Raw genomic sequence first — 5,437 nt, 5'->3', positions numbered from 1 at the left:
TTCCCTCCATCTAAGTATAAATCATGTGACTTTTTGTGACCAGGCACGCCTGCTTGAAGACGTTAAATTTACGAAACGTACGTCCCCGCGCAGCCAGGTCACGTGTACTCCCTATGTCACATCCGGCAATCTGGCTTGAGCTTCCGACTAGTGGAATGCACGCCGTCGAGGAAGAGGAGGAACCACAAGTGCTTTTCCTTACGAGTCTGCACCTTTTAATGTAAGCGGCCATTTGGCCCTTTTTGATCTGTCATTTTATTATTTTATTAAATGGTTTGCACTATGGAAGTTTTGGCTTTTTCTTTTTTTTTTGTTTCAATATTTTATTGTAAAGAATGGTAACAGTACAGAGAGTACAATGCATTGACAAAAAATTAAGGGATTTCAAAGTCAGACGCAGCCGCTATGTGACAAGAAGTTTTGGCATTTTCATTCCACGTTTCATCTCTGCAATGGAGGTCTTGAGCCAATACCCACATCTCCCGTTTATGGCCAAGTGTGCAGGCACGCTCCTGCTAAGCGCATGAGATCTTTTTCTATTTAAAAAGATCCATTGAGTCTGGTAAGCACATTCCCCTTCTGTGCACTTTGGGTGTCTTATCCTTGCGTATGGTGAAGGAACAAGTTTGCACTGTCTGGACAATAATCCTTTTACAGCAAGATTTTGTTTTTTGTTGAAGAAAGAAATGAGAAGGGTAACAAACCCTGGGATTTTAGAGGTGTCAAAATTAACATCAATAGATCAAAATAGATATGATAAAAAACACAGTTTATTGTTTAGCATATATAATTTTATAAAAAAGATTAAACAAACATGATTTGATCCCAAAGGACCTGAAAGGCTCAACAGAGAGCCACAACGAAACCTGTATGAAGAATGCCCAACATGTTTCGCTCTCAATAGAGCTTCATCAGGAGCTATACAGGACATACTGGAAGATAGAGAGACAATCCGTAAGGAATAAAGCATTGAAACAATAATTCATTATATATTCATTGGAAAATAAATTAATTTTCAGAGGAAATATAGTTATATAATCATTTTGAAAAAGGGGGTGGGGGGGGGGGGGGGGAAATAACGATGTTGGATACAAATACAAAAACAGATGTAAATACATCAAATAATTGACATTGAGCAACCAACTCACCAATCTGGGCCACGTTCAATCCACATACATTAGATAAAAAAATTGTGATTTAATAGAAAATCGAATGAATCCGAATACTGCCACTGCTTGCGCCCAACAGGCCAATGCAATCCTGGTCCGTCCAGAACATAGATCCAGGCTATAGTAAATGGAAACCAAATTAATAAGTAAAAGGAATCATCAAATTGGCTGCAGCTGAAAAGCAAGCAGGCCAATGCAACCTCAAATAGGGCAACAACAGCCATAAAAGCCATAAATATAAATATATAATAGAAAGAGTACCTTGGTCCTTTAAGATGGAGCGTAGGGTCAATATAGTATGGCTGGGGTGGTGTGAGAGGATTCAAACACAATGTAATTGGAAATACCCGCCGCCATCAAGGTGTCAGCAGCAAAGGTGCAGTCACCCCAATTCAAATAGCTGTTTAGAAAGACAGCAAAAATCTATATAAATAAAAATAAACTAATAATGGAATGACTGGCATCAACATCCAGCCTGCATAGTGCTATGGAGGCTAAATGAATAGATCAGAAGTCCATTAAACAAAGTTCCATAGGGTCCATACCTGAGTGTTCGATTTCGTCCATGTGTGGAAATAAAAAGCTGTGTCCACAGCCCTTTAATGTCAGGGAGGGAACAGCCATGTCAGGGATGGCGGCCATCGCCGCGCTTCTAAATACCCCCTCGAGCGGCGTCTGACGTCACCACCGGGGCGGGCTACTTCCAGATGCCAAAACAGACATCTCCGATTGGTTGCCAGGGACGCTAAAACAGCCGCGCCTTAGCCCCGCACAGTAGGAGACAGCAATCCTGTACGTGCAGAAGTGGTGCCTTGCTGGGGCCTTTCCTTGCACGACTGTTCTCCTATTGAAGTCTCTGAGTCTACCAATTGAGTTTGCAACTATCTAAGGGTGTCCTGGCCCTAACCCTCTTTCCCTCAAGATATATAAAAGGGACTGTCAAAATAAATAAAACCTCTTTTACAGCCTAGAAGTGTCTGGCACCCAATGACTTTCACCATCTTTGCACCCACTATGCCTCACAACCCACCACATATTGAAGGATGTCAGCTATCTTCGGCCTTGGAGGTCATTAGACCAAAAGAGGTAAAAGTCCTTGCTACACCTCTGGTGACAACCCAAATTTGGGGATTTTCTTTCACTTGTAATGGTAATTACAAATGATAATGGTGATAATGGTACAGGACAAATGGTGAGGGTAAATCTACCTAATGGGGGCACAGACAGCAATAAAAACTGACAGATCTTCTGAACCCTCTGAACTCTGTACAAAACAAAGAAATCGATCTGCCTGTCAGTTTTCCAGGCAGGCCTGATCGGACACTGCATTGTCCTCTATGGAGCAGCGCAATCTGATCCAATCCAGTCCACCAAGAACAGATGGATGGTGGTCCTATTTTCCATCCGTCCGGGAGATCGGATGGAAATGGACAAGTGGTCCGTTTCAATTCGATTTCTTCATAGAGGAGAGCGAGATCGATGAACTGCTGAGCAAGCGGAGGCGGAGGCGCCCGTGGAAAGGGGCCTAAAATGATATTTTAACATGAAAAATTTAACTAATGACAGGTCCACTTTAATTAAATAATGTGCCTGTTGGAAGTATTTAAATCCAGAGTACCAGATCAGAGGATGTGCTGACATGGAAATGGTGTCTAGCCATACTGTAAAGTTACATAAGTGTAAAACAATAGAGCATTCATTTTTTATCTAAGAGGCTGCCAAAATAATAAGAGATATGTGAGGCTTCATTATGTGATGGCTTATTGATACAAAATAAAGCAGAACATTTCCCATTTACAATTTTCTTGTGTTTTAGGCTCCTTTCACACTTGTGGAAGGAGCCCCCCCCCCCCCCCCGAAAAGTGATCTGCAGTGGATCGTTTTTCAGAGGACGTGAAAGGAGGGTTGCAGGCGTTCTGATGCTTGTTTTTTTTTTGTATTGATGCTGAATAGAAAGTTTGCATTGTGGGAATATGCTGCTACTCAGGCCAAGTTTTTGGCTCATGGTTGTTGTGCAGCATTATTTAATTACATGGGAGAGGTCGACAGGCGGTCAAACATGGCAATGAAATTGCTGCACTGCGATTCAAAGCGTTTTTTCAAGTCAATAATGTGGCACTATGTCTGCTTATAGGTTGGTGATCGGGGGGATAGGAAAATTGCTGATCAACTGTCATTTTTAGACCCACTGACCACAAGAGTGAAAGAGCTTTAGGCATTGCGTGTTCACATTTAGTAGAGATTGCCTCTTTCCCCCCAAATTAAAATTTTTTTTAATTTCAATTACTTGTTTATTAAGGCTTCATTTACACTTGCTGTTCTGGTGTAAAAATAAGCAGTTGAGCTGCATTTTTACCACCCTAACTGGCCCTTAGCGTTAGGGTTAAAGTGGTTGTAAATGCACAATTCTATGCATGAAGGTAAAAAAAAACCTGTGTGCCGCTCCCCCCTCAGCCCCCCTAATACTAACCTGAGCCCCCTCTCAATCCAGCGATGTGCACAAGAGCCTCTCCAGGGGACTCGCACTCTTGATTGGCTTTTGGCAGCAGCAGGAGCTGTTAACTCCCACTGCTGTCAATCACAGCCAGAGAGCCAATCAGAAGACAGAGGGGGCGGCACTGAGCCACGGCTCCGAGTGTGAATAGACACACAGAGCCGCAGCTCGGGAGTATGCCTGTCTGGGTGGGGGACTGGGCAGGAGGGAGGGGCCAGGAGAAGAGGAGGATATGGGCTGCCCTGTGCGGTTTGTCACTTGCCACGTCACCTGCCACACGTTGCGGATTGTCACTTGCCATGTCACCTGCCACACATTGCGGATTGTCACTTGCCTGCTAAGGTGGGGATTGTCACATGCTGTGTACCAGAGTGAAGTCAGGTAGCAGAGAGATGAGGTAATCTCTCTGCTGCTCGCGGCTGCACAGTGAGGGTGGAACTGCAGGGATGCAGGGCGGGCGCTGGGTGGTGAAAAATTATGTCATCTCTCTGTTCCCCCGCCGGCCGGATGATTGGCCAGCCGCCCGCTCACCCACTGAGCCACCGCTCCCTCACTCACATGCCCGCTGAGCCACCCGCTCGATCACCCGTCCGCCGAGCTGCATGCCCACCCACCGAGCCGCCCTCTCTCTCACCCGCTACTAATTTCTCGAGGGGCAATTGCCCTGTTGCCAGCCCCTGGATCCGCCCCTTGGGTCACAGGATACTCCAAAACAGTCAATAGCAAAAATAGGACAACCTTTTCACTAATCTTCTTGGATCAACAGTGAGAGTGGCAAGGGACTGTGGTAGCGTTGGCAGGAAGCTGCGGATGGCGATTAGCGTGGATGTTTCTATGTCTTTGGTTGCTAAGAACAACTGTTTAGCTGGGTGTCTGGCCCTAGAATGCGCAGTGTCACTGAGGCTTTGGTCTTGGTGCAGATTGATCTGTGGACTGCTGCTTGTGTGCGGCTGTATATTGGTGCAGCTGGAAGCTGGACAGCATCTCCTGAATGATCTCTCAGATGTCCCTGGGCCAAGAGAGCGAGCTTGCAAGTTACAGTCAACTTTACAGACTTTCCCAGAATCCCCTTTTCTTTCAGATTGCTGGGATTTGCAGTTTCAAAGTGGAATCAAGATTCAGTAAATGAGACTGCAAATCCCCATATACTCTGCGTTGAGACAGGAAGAGCGATCTCCTTCTAGAGGCAAGAGATGATGCAAGGGCCTTGTCTATGAGCATAAGAGAGAAAATAAACAGTCTATTGTTTTTTTTTGGCAATGTCCCCTCCTGTCCATTTCTTAGTAGCCCGAATCTGGCTACACATTTTTCACATATGGTAAAAAAAAAAAGAACCCTTTAGAAAACCATTTTGAGAGGTTGATTGGGGAACAAAGAAGAGGCATATGTATTAAATATCTTCCTTAGCTCTGTGTGTACAAAGCAAAATAAGGGAGTTAGAGTCCCCCCCCCCGTTCCCCCCCCCCCCAATACACATTTTTTGCCATGTGAGTGTTTGCGACCATCAACAAACATTGTAGTCATTGCCACAAGTAAATGTTTTTTTTTTTTTATCAGACCTCATCATCTTTTTTTATGATGATGAAAAAGGTATTGTGAATGAACTTTGTATTAGAGCTGAAGCAGGAATATTACCAGACTGAGAATACCTGTCATGTTATAATGGATACAAATATTGCACAATTGTGTTGCTATGGCTATTTTAGTTATTTTTACAGCGTAGATATATGGAATAACACTTTTAAGACCATGTATTGTTAATAGAAGCTATGTC

The 5,437-nt window shown here is 44.2% G+C and overlaps 1 long non-coding RNA gene across 1 annotated transcript; it reads right to left on the bottom strand.

Annotated features, from left to right (window-relative positions):
- Positions 1–752: 752 nt before the first annotated feature.
- Positions 753–2,105, bottom strand: LOC120930875. Its single transcript, XR_005747765.1, has 2 exons — positions 1,149–2,105; positions 753–932 (listed from the first exon to the last, which is right to left on the bottom strand). It is a non-coding gene; the product is annotated as an uncharacterized LOC120930875 (long non-coding RNA).
- Positions 2,106–5,437: the final 3,332 nt, after the last annotated feature.

This window comes from Rana temporaria, chromosome 3, assembly GCF_905171775.1.
Source record: "Rana temporaria chromosome 3, aRanTem1.1, whole genome shotgun sequence".
Classification (NCBI taxonomy): Eukaryota; Metazoa; Chordata; class Amphibia; order Anura; family Ranidae; genus Rana; species Rana temporaria.
Note: the sequence above shows the minus strand (reverse complement) of the source record. Positions and strands in the feature narration are given on the sequence as shown.